Consider the following 15,328-nt stretch of genomic DNA (forward strand, 5'->3'; position numbering starts at 1 on the left):
GATCATGATGAGACTAGGAAACCTAATTACTTATTTAAGACTCTGCTAACTCAAATCAATTATAGGACTTTTATTATTAACAATAGTCAGAGGAATAGTGGGACAGTCCAACTTTTTATGTAGGTGTTTCAGGGAAAATGAACCTCTATGGATATTTTTAAAAGAGTAATGGGAAAGAAAGTTCTATTGCTTTTGGTACATTACATGAATTTTGCTTGTTCAACCTACCAGTGACAAAAATGTGTGTGGTAGGGGCCAATTATATAACTGGTAAGATAGAATTATGGATAATTTCTACTTTTCCATTATATTTTGCATTTCTAAATGTTCTATAATTGTTGTGTATTTATTTTGTATACAGAAACAAGCTTTTGAAAGTTCAGGTTAAAATATAGCAATTATAATTTTTTCTAACCCGGCCGGTCATGGTGGCTCACACCTGTAATGCCAGCACCTCCGGATCACGTAAGCCCAGGAGTTCAAGACCAGCCTGGCCAATATGGCAAAACCCTGTCTCTACCAAAAATACAAAAGTTAGCTGGGTGTGGTGGTGCGCACCTATAATGTCAGCTACTTGGGAGACTGAGGCACGAGCATCACTTGAACCCAGGAAGTGGAGGTTGTAGTGAGCCAGGATTTCACCACTGCACTCCAGCCTGGGTGACAGGATGAAACTCCATTAACAACAACAAAAAAAATTCTAACTGTGCTCAGAGGTCAAATACTGAAAATCTTGACCAGTATATGATGGATTAAAACAAAGCAAGTTTCTTTGTATTTGCTACAGATAATATTTACATTATAAAACCCTTTGACCATATCTACAAAGTAGTGAGTTAGTGGTTTATCTAGAATAGGGCACAGTTATAAAGATCCTGATATCATTTTCCCTGATAATTTTCCTTCTAGGCCTATTAAATAAATTTAACAAAAATTTCTGTGTAGAATGCCCCTTGAGACAGAGCCTTGCCACAAACTTGGCATTGTCTTCTAGAAAGAGGAGATAGGAGGTCCTCTCTGCAACCCTGTAATTTCCATTCTAGCCATCTCTTCTGTTTTCTGTGGATTGTCCCAGAGATTTGGGGGAACTCGTTGCTGCTGTATCTTTCAATACACATTCCACTGGTAAGAAAAAGGAAGCATGTATTAAACATAGTTATGCAGCATGATTACGGCCCAATTTGCTTCAACTGTCCATCAAATATATTCTGGAGCTAAAATTCAGAAATGAGGTAAAATGTAATTCAGCTGGGTTGAAAAAGGCAGAAAACCAACAGACTTCTTTATGAATCAACAGTTAGTCATGATTCTAAATGAACATTTTGTCTGGGAACATGCAGCTGAATGAGTAAAGAGAAGTTCATTTTATTTTGGCTGTGCAGTAGTTACTAAATCAGCATTTAAAAATGAATTTGGGAGGAAATCTCTACATCCGAGCTAGGGAGGGCAAAGGGGAAGCATAATTATGATATTAAATTATTAGATTATCTCTTGAAATGAGAAAAATAATCTGCAGTCATGAAGGAGGAGATCTCATTGCTTTGATCATAAATACTAAGAATGTATGTAATTTAATCTCTAGGAAGAGATTGATGAGAAAATCCCAACATTGCAGGGTAGGAACTATGAACTGCAAATGGCTTTCTGATATGTGCTGTGAAATCCACATCTTGCTGCAGAAAAAGCGTCAACCAAGTTCCCCAGTTATAGTTGTGCTAGTTTCCTTAAGCTGAAGCCTTAGAGGAAAGGCTTTAGGTTCATTTTAGCTACGTACTTATAACAGTTTATTTTTTGGGAGACTGCTTTAAATATTTAAACTTTTAGACAAACATTAATTTGTCACAATGTACTCACATTTCTCTCAGTGACAACCTGACACATAGTAAAACAGATACCGAGACCCTCACAAAATCCCAAACTGCAGAATAGCACTCTAGTATGGAAATTAATTTTATAAAATTCAATAAAAGCATTTGACTTTCTACTTAGGGTCATTTCTACCAGAAGCAATAATAACAAAAAGTTACTGTGTACTAAAAGACAACTAGAAATCAAGTAAATCCCTCTGAAACATGGAGGTTGGGCTGTTGTCTAAATCCATAGTACATATCAACCCCCTTTCCTGTAGAAGTCAATTTTGTGTGCAGTAAAATTACAGGTGAATATATATCTTGATTAATTGTCCATTTGTGCATAATTAAATTACACAAAAAATCCAAAAACTCTATTGCTTTTTTTATAAATGCAGTAATATACATCGCTACCTAGTACTTCCTGTAATATACTAAGATATTAGTCAATATTAGCTAGTTTTTTTATTATTCTTATATACTTTTTATCCTTATAATGACAATTTTAAAGGGCCAGACATCCAAATGATTTTGTAGTTTCCTACAAATGAAACATTTTTGTGTATTCATCAGATAAGATTTATATTTTAATATAAATAGAAACTAGTATAAGCAAACGGCTTTTAGATATGTGACTTGACATCTACATATTGTTGTCCCTTGTTGGGCCAGTGTATAACTTCAGCACTGCTTAAGTCCATAAAGCATGCTTAGACAGACAAGCCTTTGGAAAGAGCCTGGAGGAAAATGAGAGATAGGAAATGAGAGTTGGTATTTGTTTGTACTTTCAAGTAAATTGCTTCTTGCAAATTAGGGAGGAGTAGCATTATTTAAAGAAAAGCAGACTTGACACTCTGAATTTCAAACACAACTGAATCCAGAAAATAATTACATTTAAAATATTGACTTAGAGGTTTAGTGAGAAAATATTTGTATATGTTGGTGATTTATAATCAATAGTTAATGAATGGACAATGGGAAGATCAATAAGAAATCCTCTAGTTTTGGCAGCTAAAGTTAATGCTGAGAAATATTACATTTTGATAACTTATTTTACATGAAGCATTTGCATACTTGTGATATTTGCTGAACTAAAAGTTTCATTTATTCTAGTTTCCTTTTTGTTTCCCTTAAGAACATTTGTTCAATCCAAATGATAAATGCAGTCAAAAGAATATTGTTTTATTTATTCTAATTATTAGAAACCAACATTTGCTCTACTTTTCTTGCGGTAGAAGTTGGTGGAACTCTATTTTTTGTTTCCCAAAAATAAAATCTGTAGATGCATTTAATTAGTTAGCCTTAAAGATATAGGGTGTCTAATGCAATGGGTACAAAAAAAGGAAATCAATATTTTACAGATAAAATATTCATGTTGTGTGTGTGTGTGTGTGTGTGTGTGTGTGTATGAGCTGTATGTATGAGCACTGATATGGCCTAATGTAATGAGGCAGTGGGGCCAAAAAGATAGGAAAGAAGAGAAAGACACCTTTCCTATTGAAGCTTTGGATACATCATAATTTTCCCTGGTATGAATGAACTGAAGAAATCTCTTTAAGTGACATTCTATGAATATTTTACATGAAAACAAATCTTTAATGCAGTGTCATGAATGATGTTTTTACATATGATCTGTATAGGAAGGCAAACTTGCCTCTTTTTTTATTAAGACAACTTTTGAAGACATTTTATGAACAAAAATAAAAAGCAAACACTATCTTGGTACTTTAAAATAACATGCTTGTTCACTGAATAATTTAATAAGGCAATTCTTACCTAATTCTCCGAAGTAATTGCAAAAAAAAAAAAAAAACAATGTCTCCATCTTTTATGATTCTAAGACTCCAGAGCTGCTCCATTTGTCATGGAAAACATGGTCAGCACTAGAATACAAAATTGGAAAATAATAGTTTAATGTTTTGAAAGCTAAATCTGCTGCTGTTTTCAAATCAGACTACTTTCTATTTTCCAATGATGGAAGTAAATTATTTTTAAATGATTTAAACCAAATATTACTATATCTACAAAAGGTATTTTTTGTTGAGATACAACTTCAAACATGGGTTATAATATAAAGACTTAAGACTGTGTCATTATTCTGCAATTTAGCAATCAAACTTTAAAAAAGTAAATTTAGAGCAAGAATAACTGAATGTTTCAACTTCTATTCCTGTTTTTAAAGTATTTTCCATGGCTTAAAACCAAATAAAAGTGTGTCTATGAATCTTCAAAGTCTGTCAAGAAATGAATGCATAATTTAGAAGTCGTGCATGTGTTTTGCCTACATGAAAATATAATTTAATTATACTTTTGAACCATTTGAAAATTACGGCATCATAGCAAATGGCATCATGTATCAGAAGGTTGATTTTTGCATATTTCTTATTGTAATATAGTTAGCATTCATAATCCCCATGTATGTATACAAAGTTAACAATATTAAATAAAGGTGCTGAGCATCTTGTTTTTCCTAATTAAATGTTATAAATTAAGCAAAGTAAGATAGCAAGGAAGAGAGAGAGAAAACAGTGATGGAGAGATGAAGAAAAGAAGGGAGGAAGGGAAAGAAACAGCAGCTAATCCCTTCTATACAGTTCGCCCCCTAAAACTACCCATGTTTCAGAAATATTTTTATATATATTATATAGTATTCTAAAATTTGAAACAGTAAGCTCTACACATATTTTGGTCTAAACTGTTGGGCAATTACTTGGGCTTATCAATATAGATATCTGCTATGGTGCTTTGTGGTAATACTGACCTCTTCTTTCACATTTCAGCTTTTCCCTCTTCCTCTGTATCTGGTTTAAAATGTCCATTTTTCCTCCTGTTGATAGCTTCACAGCCCTTCCAATCTTCTGTATTGCTATCTGCTCAACTTGTAACTCATTTTAAATAGTGAAACACAGCATTGCAGGATGCAAGAATGGGAGAAACGAGCTCAATTTCAAGCTCTTCTAGTTCATAGTTATGTGATCATAGAATTATTACTGAACCCCACTAAAGTCACACAAGTTTTTTCTTATTTTTTATTTTTTGGTTTTCAAAATCTCTACATTGATGACAAAAATACTCTCAATTCATAAGGTTGTGTGAAGATTAAATCTGAAAATGCATGCATGATAAATTCTTAATAAATATTAAATATTATATATGAAGCCCTTAATATCTGTTTGAGGTTCTAAAGAGAAAGGGCATGAATTTAATGATGGAGAAGTGTGACAGCTCACTCAAACATGCAAACCTAAACTGAAGATAATAATATACTTATTTAATAAATCCATTACAGACAAAGTATTAGTCTCTCAAGATTGCACCTTTGTGTTATTCAGCACTAAGGATTGTGTTGGTGCTTTGTAGCGTAATTTGATCTTTGAGTTAAACAGAAAAAAAAACTGAAGTCTTCAAATTGTTTTTGTGGAATAAAAGAGATATAAATAAATGAATAAATTAATGTTAAAAATAAATATAACTTGACTTTAAATTATGGAGAAATATAAATAATGTCATAAGATGGTACATGCTTTAGATTTGTACATCCTTCAGTGTTTATTTTTATGAATATAATTTTTATTAAGATGATGCAATTATATAATATTAGAAAAACAATATTTTTAAAAATTAGAACTATATTACATTTATAGAATAGTTTTATTCTAATACACATTTTAATTTATTTTCCAAAGTTGAAATATCATGTATGGTTCCCAAAAACCGTATCACAAAATTGTGAATATCGTGTAATAGCCTACATCATAAAGTTGTAAAAAATAATTGAAATAATATAATACATGTAAGTACTCAACACAATGCCTGGCACATACTAAACATTCATCAAAAGTCAGCTGACATTTAATTTAATCATATGGAAAGATTTGTGTCAAGAACTATATTTCCTCCTTGGATTATATTTTCCTAGTGGTTACTATTCTATGGACTCAAAATGTAAGTTTTGTCATTTGCTAAATGGTAGAACCCCTGCTCTGTTTGTTTTACGTTGAAACTCAGGACTTCAAGGCTTAGATTTATTTCCGGAATGGTTATGACATTGAAATTCTAGTTCATTGTTTTCTTATGTATTTCAGTTTACAATATCCTAAAACTGACTTTGTGATTTAGCATAGTTACTTTCATTTCTGCATTGATATTTCATAGGTAAGATGGTGCTTAAGAAACAAACAAATAAATAAACCCTTAATTCTATACCAATAGAGTTTTAAAAGAATTAACTTGAGGTCTAATTATCAGTCACTATATATATGGCCCTAAGTTCTCACTCATTTTCTCTTTTTGTCTGACTGTCTCTTGATAAATATTGCTTAATTACTATTACTATCTTGCTTAAGAACACATTGCTAAGGAGCATTAGGCAGCAGTTTGAATTTTACTATCTGTTACTATAAAATATGTGGAGGCAGAATTAAATTACTTTTGGAAGGAAATATTATTGAAAATTTAATATCTGTTTGGAAAAAAAATACTTCTCCCTAAAACTTTTGTAATTAAAATTATAACTGCCCAACGTATATGGTTTTGAAATCAATGTCTTATTTTTATAACAAATTAGCCTGTAATAAGCTATAAAAACTTAAATCTATACAAACAAAATATTTTCAATTGAACTTTGAAAACAATATACACTCAATTAAATATTATTTTAATAAGTAACTGCTAATATATGTTAATTTATTATCCTCATGAATATTCATTAAATTGCTTTTTAACTGAAAATATGTATTTGCTGTATTTATGCAAACACTATTGGGATAGGTTTATAGATCATATATATTATAGTTAAGAATAAAGCTTTTGTAGTTTTAATATTGAGCAGTTAAAAAAAGCCTTTATATTGCAGGTAAAAAGGTTACTTCTTATTTACTAGATTTGCATTTCAAAATTTCATTAAGTCTATGTAATTTTATTTTGTATATTTTCTCTCGTATTGCATTTTAGAATACACCCAGTAATCTCATTTATTTTAAATATCTTATGAATTTTCCTAAATTAATATATTCATAGTTACTTGAATATTATAACCATCTAACATCTTAATTATTTAAATATTTTAATCATCTAATATTTAAATTTAAACATACAACACAAAATTTTAATCAATATTGGAATAATTTTACATTTTAAATCAATTTTTTATTAAAAAATTAGGAAAGGTCAGATTATATAATCTAGAAATATACATAGTAAAATAGAAGACTTAAATTTTGCCTAATATTCATAATTAAGGAAGAACCACCAGAAAATCCTTTAGATAAAGTTATATTTATTCTTCAAGATTTAGTTCTAATTTCCCTTTTGTTTCAATCTAAATCTCATTACTTTGTTAGCTTGTTAAAATGACTATTCCCTACCATTCAGTGAAGAGCTAGTGTGCTTGGGCTTCATAAGTAGATAAAATACTCCTATTAAACTTCTTTTATAATTCTGATACAAAGATAATTTTCAGGAAGTTGTAGGGTAAATTTCATCATATATAAACATGAGTCATAGAATGAAATTCAGAAATAACTCTTATAGTTCCAACAAGCCATGCTTGCCTAACATTTTTCCAATACCCACATTAATGATTGTCTTAATATAACTTCTTTGTTTATAATAATAATAGCATATCTATAATTAAATAATAGTACAACCTGGTGAAGGTATTATGGATATTAAAACACCTGTGATATAATCCAATATTGTATTCCTGTTCTGTTAAAAAGGACAATTTTGATACTTTGCTTTGTCTTATATTTTGGCTATTATCAAACTTTATGATTGGTTTTATAAATTTTAAAAGTTCAAAGCTTTCTTAGCTTTAGAGTAAAACTAGTAAAAAAAAAAGTGTACTATTTGACCAATTAAAATTCAATTGGCCCTTCTTCCAATTATACTATTAATATAACAGGCAGGAAAGCATTGTTGTAGCTATTTCAAATCTTTCCTTACTGAGAAGTTTTCTGTGACTTCTACAGAAGGTTATAGGCAAAACATATATAAAAGTATTTTCCTTGTGGTTTTAAGAAAATCTTATTATGAATCACTAAATATGTAGGATTTTTCCTTTGTTTTGAGTGGCTTTATAAATTGTCTGCTCTAATTGATTATAAAACATGTAGCTCCAATCCAGTTTAAAAATAAGGAGCACACCCTAATAAGGCAAATGCTTAGTTGTAGCCAATTAAGTAATTTATTTTTTTAACTCTGCATTCAGCTTTATAAAAACCCTCTGTTCACATTGCTAACTCAGAGCTCCCCAAACCTTCTTCAGTTTTGAGTAATGCCTGACTCATAAATCCTTTTATGCTCAAATAAACTCTGTTAAATTTATTTTGTCTAAAGTTTTTCTTTTTAAAAAGACAGTTTATATCAGGATAATACCAATTTAGTATCTTTCACATTGGAAAATGGGTGAGAATATAATATCTGGGGTGATGGGAGTGGGGGCAAAAAGAGGTACCTAGAGACATTCTTTACAGTTCTGACATGAGTGATCTTCATGTGTACATTTGCATCGTGTACACGAGAGGTCTCCATGTCCACATTTGTTTATACTTAAAATGAATTTCCAACCTCACATCCCATGAGTAGAGAATCTGAACAATTATATGGGATTTGAGTCCCAGCTCTACTATTTAATTGCTGTAAGTCAGTGGTCAAACTTTTTAAACATTCTAAGACTTCATTTTGTCCTTGTAAAACCAGGATAATGATAGTGTTGTCTTCATATCACCTAGCCTTTAGTAAATGCTCAATAAACATTTATTATATTGTTATTGTTTTGTAACCATGGTAAGGAACAGTTCCTACTTTCACCGAAGATGTTTTAAAACATAGTTACTTGAATAATACAGGCATGCATCACTTAATAAAGGGGATACATTCTCAGAAATGCCTCATTAGATGATGTCGTTGTTGTTGTTGGTGTTGTGCTGGTATCATGGAGTGTACTTACACAAATCTAGATGGTGTAGCCTACTGCGTATCTAGTCTATAAGGTATAGCCTATTGCTCCCAGAATACAGATATTGCCATACTGAATACTGCAGGCAATTATAATGTAGTAGTAAGTATTTGTGTATCTAAACATCTCTAAACATAGAAAAAGTACAGTAAAAATATGATATAAAAGACAAAAACTGGTATACCTGTATAGGGCACTTATCGTCAGTAGAGCTTGCAGGACTGGAAGTTGCTCTAGGTGTCAGTGAGTGAGTGGTGGGTGAATGTGAAGGCCTAGGACCTTATTAAACACTACTGTAGACTTTATAAACACTTTACAGTTAGACTACAGTATATTTGTTTACAAATATTTTTCTTTTTAATAATAAATTAATCTTATGTTACTATAGCTTTTTTACTTTATGAACTTTTTACTTTTTTAAACTTTTCAACTCTTGTAATTAACACTTAGCTTAAAACGCATTGCACACCTGACAAAAATATTTTTGTTTATACCCTTGTTCTATAGAAGTCCTTTTCTATTTTTAAAATTTTATTTATTGTTTTATTTTTTAAACTTTTTGGTTAAAAACTAAGAAACACACACACATTAGCCAAGGCCTACACAGGGTCTGGATCAGTATCACTGTCTTCCACCTCCATGTCTTGTCCCACTGGAAGTTTTTCAGGGACAGTAACATGCATGGAGCTCTCATCTCCTATGATAACAATACCTTCTTCTGAAATGCCTCCTGAAAGATCTGATTTGAGGTTGTTTTACAGTTAACTATTTTAATTTATTTTTTTTTTGAGACAGTCTCCCTCTGTCACCCAGGCTGAAATGCAGTGGCATGATCTCAGCTCACTACAACCTCTGTCTCCCAGGTTCAAGCGATCCTCTTGCCTCAGCCTCCCAAGTAGCTAGGATTACAGATGTGTGCCACCATGCCTGACTAATATTTGTATTTTCAGTAGAGATGGGATTTCACCATGTTGACCGGGCTGGTCTTGAACTCCTAGCCTCAAGTGATCCATTCCCCTCAGCCTCCCAAAATGCTGAGATTACAGGTGTGAGCCACAGCACCTGACCAAAATTTATTTTATATATAAGTAGGAGAGGTACACTCTAAAATAGCAACAATATATATAGTATAGTAAATACACAAACCACTAATATAGTTGATTATTATCAAGTGCGTACATAATTGCATGTGCTATACTTTTATACAATTGGCAGGGCAGTAGGTTTGTTGACAGCAGCATCACCACAAACATGTAAGTAATATGTTGCACTACAACGTTAGGACACTCTGATGTCACTTGCTGATAGGAAAATTTCAGCTTCGTTATGATCTTACGTGACCGCTGTTGTGTACGGGATCATTCCTTGACCAAAATGACCTATGCGGAGCCACGACTTTGTCTGTATAATGCTAGTTTACTTTCAGATACATACTCTCAGGTAAACACTCCTTATCCTCATAAAAATTCTTGTGTACGTAGGATGGTCACTGCTGTATGGTAAGTAACTGCTTCTCAGAGAGTTTGAATGTCTTATCCAATGTTGTACATTTATTTTTCAGAGAGCTAGTGCTGTTATTCCAAACCTAGGGCTCTTTATGATCCTCGCAGCTTGTTAATTTATTTGTGTTTATGAATAAATATTTAAGATAGCTTCTCTCAGTATTAGCACCATTGTGCCTTCAATCATGGTTCTTTACTACCAAACAAATATGTTTTCAGATTACTTTCACATGGTTCAGGATGAGAGAAATACACAGAGAAAGATAAAGGAAATGTAAGAAAATTAATAACTGGTGAAGTCAGGTAATAAATATGTGAGAATTTATCATACTATATTTTTCATTTCTATTAAAATCCTTAAAATAAAAATTTTCAAAATAAATAAATGTGGGGGAAAAAGCAGCCAGGATTCCCAACAACTGCCTGAAAATGCCTCTAACCATTTTAGCATTAATTTAGCTTATTTGCTTCCCCCATGGGAGCTGATTGAGTGGTTACAATACATGCTTTCAATTTGGACAAGATTTCTCATTTATGTGGAGAGTGTTTCAGTCCACTTCTGCCCTTAGTCAATCAAGCATACTAATCAGAGGATTCAGACTCACCAATTTAGCTGTCCAAAGCCCAACTTGACTTAAGGGGTGAAAAATATCACTTGATATTCTCCCTGCAGAGTACGGTAAAAATCAACTAGTAGGTTGGATATGGTCATTACGGTTAAATCACTCTTCATCCAAACTGACTGATTTTTTATATTTTTATCAGATTACTGACAGCCAGGGAGACATAGCCTCAGGCACCTAAACAAAAGAATGCTGAATGTGAATTGCTGTTGAATTTGTTCCCAACCAGAGTGCTGGTGAAACCATAGGGCAATTGTATATCGGAGCTCATTTATTACGAGCAAAGAGTTCTCATTAACTTCTCCGGGAAAATGTTGCCATTAAATCTTATCTTGAATGAGAAGAATTTGTAACTTGAAAATGTTTATGAATATTTCATAAGAATCGTCTTAGGGTGCGTGCTTGTGTGTGATAGTCTGGCAAAGGTTGACAGATATGTGGAATACTGTAATGACTTGATGGATGCATATGGAATGTTTAATGGAAAAAGTGAAAAGTGCCTGCTGGGCCTCTGTAAACCTCTTCCAGTATAGTACTGATTTTACTGTGCTGTCAACAAAATCCTCACAAAAAGAAATAATTTGTGAGTAAATGAATTGAAAATGACAGGATTATTTTATTGCACTAAATAGGCCTATAAGAAATATGTTTGGGATTAAGGGTTAGTTTTTCATTCTGTATTTATTTTTATTAAAACACATTTTAAAAATTCATATATGTATAAAGGAGTTCTTAATGAATAGGCATGCACATTTACTTACTGCTTTGATGTCTCAAAATCCGTGAGGAATTTCACCAAGTTTCACAGTAACGGGGATATGAGTAGTTTGGCAATAGAGCAGAAAAGTCTGTGAGAATCATAAGGATATCAAAAAACAAAACAAAAGTTACTGAGTTAATCTTACAGAAAGAAAAAGATATACAAAAGTGGAAAAATAATTTTTTCCCAAGCATTGTTTATTGGTAGATTATCAAGTTTGGTTTGGTTTGCTCTATTTTAAAATGATAGAATAAATGTAGAAATAGATTTAAAAACAATGGATGGATTAGGAAAACGTGAATTATTTAATTGGAGTTTTTAAATCTGTTACAAAAAAAGCCTGAGAAGAAAGTTAAGCACAGTCTTCACGCACATGAAAGAGTATTTGTGGGTTATAAAATTAAGACCATTTCCAATCTTTGCAAAAGTTAAAGCTATAAAATAGGCACTTAGGCCGGGTGTGGTGGCTCACATCTGTAATCCCAGCACTTTGGCAGGCCGAGGTGGGCGGATCACCTGAGGTCAGGAGCTCGAGACCAGCCTGGCCAAGATGGTGAAACCCCATTTCTACTAAAAATACAAAAATTCGCCGGGTGTGGTGGCGCACGCCTGTAATCCCAGCTACTCAGGAGGCTGAGACAGGACAATCATTTGAACTCGGGGGGAGGCAGAGGTTGCAGTGAGCCTAGGTCTTGCCACTGCACTCCTGCCTGGGTAACAGAGTGAGACTTCATCTCAAAATAAATTAAATTAAATTAAAAAGCCGCCACTTAAATTGTGCAAAGTATATTAAGATTACCCATAAATAATCTTATAAAATGAGACTGATTAAATACTGGAAAAACTTCCAAAGATGGCTGCCCCTGTCTGTTTTTAGAAATTCTAGAATATCTAATGAATTATATAATATTTCCTGATTCCTTTTAAAATCAATTAGGTATATTTAGTATATGTTGCATACTAGCCATCCACCCTTCTCTTTAGATCACGTTAGCCCCTGGTAAGAAGAAAACTTCCAAACAAAAAGTAAGAAGCCCAGAACGTTACCACATATTAGTGATGGTTTTGTGACCTAAGAGACTAAGGAATTTGTCATTTTTAGACATCGATGGACTAATTCAATTCATTCCAGTAAGAGAGAAGATGTTAGACATTTTCATTTAACTTATGGCAAATTCTATACTTTAAAAAAAATCTGCTCCAGAAATGCATCTTTCTAACAAGCATCTTTATTTAAAAGAAACAAAGAAAATTTTGTTGGTATTTTGTTAAGAAAATGAGTTTATCATATTAAACTCCCAAGAAAATTATGTGAAGTAAGTATTATTCTTTATTTTAAAAATGAGGACTGTGTAGGTCTCAAGGAATCTTTGTGACAGAGTTAAGATTAATTGGTTTAGTGGATCTGATTACCATAGACCCTGATTTCTGTTAATAGCCATGTTTATCATCTTAATGTGAAATTTGCTTTAAGCAATTTATTCAATCACACAAATGTATGATGCATTGAACCGGCTACATTTGACATCAGATAAATATTGAGGTTTGAGAGGCTCACTTATGCTATAATATGTCACCCCAGGTACAGCCCTCTCTATCCCACAAAATAGTTAAAATTATTATTTTTTAATGTAGACAATATATTTGAAAAGATTTGAAAATCATATAATTACTTCCCATTTCTCATATCAAATGAGATAATTCTGGGTCTACAAAAACCTGAAGCTGTAGGTTATTTAATCTGTTATCTTGGGTTATTTGTCTGACTTAAGGTAAGGAACCTGATATTTTACTTTTAAGTATAACCTTTTCTAATAGAAGGGAAAATCAAAGATTAAAATAGTTGTAGCAAAAATAAATATAATTATGGCAATATAGCAATAACATATTAATGGCAATAATAACATGCAGATAAACTACAAATCAAGATAAAAGGAACAAAATCCGATTTATATTTAATCGAGTATTTTTCATTGATGTACTAAATATTTAGTCCATTTAAAATCAAGGTTATGTAATTTTAGAGTCCTATTTAATTATTTTAATATATGTTTCATTTCTAATTGCAAAACATTAGGTTTCATGGAAGCAACATTATTTATAATTTGCCTGTAGGTTTATGAATATATATGAACATGAATGCTTATTGTAGGTTGCAATATAAGTGTTTGATAGAATGCTGCAGTTATTTGTGTATTTATGTTCTCTTACAATTTATCTCCACACATATGCCTATAGACATGACAAACTGACCTTCCTTATTCACCAGATATTAATTTGGTAGCATATTTGCAAGTAACCAAGGTAATTTATCTTTCTATAAGTATTTCATTTTAAAGCGTTCTATTATAATGAAAATATCTTATTCCGAACCAATACCAAGGATTTTTCAATTGCTACTCTAGGTTACCTTCCATGTTAGTATCTTCCATTCTTCATTCATTTAGTAAAGATTACCAACAAAGTTTATGTATTATACGTTCTTAAATTTAATACTAGAAATTAAATACTTAAATACTTTAATTCTTCGATTTTAAGATAATAAAAAGGTAAAACTTGCAAAAATCAAATTGTTGTTTAAGGAAATAGAAAAAAATGACAATTTATTATCTTTTAACCCTAATGTAGGAGTATTTCATAAAGAATATGTGTGTGCATGTGTATGTGTGTGCGTGTGTGTGTGTGTGTGTGTGTGTTAAATTATATTTTAACCACATTTTGTTTTGGATATACATCTATTATGGATAAATAGGTGGTTTTTATTATTTTCTCCTTTTTGCATTTTGGTTTATTCAAAGTAATTTACAAAAGAACATGCATTGCTGTTAGAGTTTTTAAATTTTTTAACAAATTAAAATCGTTAAGTTTCTTAAATAAGAGACAATTCTTTGTTTTTTTCAATGTTTTAAGTAAACTGTTTTTTGATTAATGCAGTTAAGTAGAAATGTTTCACAAAATATGAATAATAGCATGTAATTTTGTATTAATCTGTTCTCATACTGCTAATAAAGAATAGGCTGGGTAATTTATTTATAAAAGGGGTTTAATTGACTCATTGTTCCACGTGGCTGGGGAGGCCTCACAATGAAGGCAGATGGCGAAGGGGAAGCAAGACACATCTTTGTGGCAGCAGGCAAGAAGGTGTGTGCAGGGGAACTGCCCTTTTATAAAACAGTCAGATCTCATGAGACTTACATTATCATGAGAACAGCACAGGAAAACCCCACGTCCATGATACAATTACCTCCCAAGGGCTTCCTCCCACGACACGTGGGGATTATTACAATTCAAGGTGAGATTTGAACAAACCATATCACATTACAACAAAAAACTACCTGACAGTAAAATAAATATATATTACATAGACAGTCTTCTACATTTCAAACTTTAATGTCAGTCAACTATTCAGCAGCTAAATAGTCAAATTTCAAAACATTAGTGAGCTATGTGCACTTCTTTATTTTGTTTTAACATGCCCCAGTTTGCTTCTTCCTTTCAGAATGCTCAGCCTATCAGAATTAACCAGTGAGAAAAGGGAACCTAGTGCTCAATGGCTTGGGCTCTGGAGTCAGTCATTTTGGGTCTTTAATCATTGCTCAACCTATGACCTTAAGAAAATTACTTCACCTACA

The 15,328-nt window shown here is 31.9% G+C and overlaps 1 protein-coding gene and 1 long non-coding RNA gene across 17 annotated transcripts in view; one reads left to right on the forward strand and one right to left on the reverse strand.

Moving 5' to 3' along the window:
• NAALADL2 (N-acetylated alpha-linked acidic dipeptidase like 2) overlaps positions 1-15,328 on the forward strand; it is a 1,364,432-nt gene that overhangs the window by 815,212 nt on the left and 533,892 nt on the right. The gene's annotated exons all lie outside the window — the stretch shown is intronic.
• Positions 4,675-11,732, reverse strand: LOC129532255 (uncharacterized). Its single transcript, XR_008677912.1, has 3 exons — positions 11,698-11,732; positions 10,919-10,980; positions 4,675-4,735 (listed from the first exon to the last, which is right to left on the reverse strand). It is a non-coding gene; the product is annotated as an uncharacterized lncRNA (long non-coding RNA).

Source organism: Gorilla gorilla, chromosome 2 (genome assembly GCF_029281585.2).
Source record: "Gorilla gorilla gorilla isolate KB3781 chromosome 2, NHGRI_mGorGor1-v2.1_pri, whole genome shotgun sequence".
NCBI classification, from domain to species: domain Eukaryota; kingdom Metazoa; phylum Chordata; class Mammalia; order Primates; family Hominidae; genus Gorilla; species Gorilla gorilla.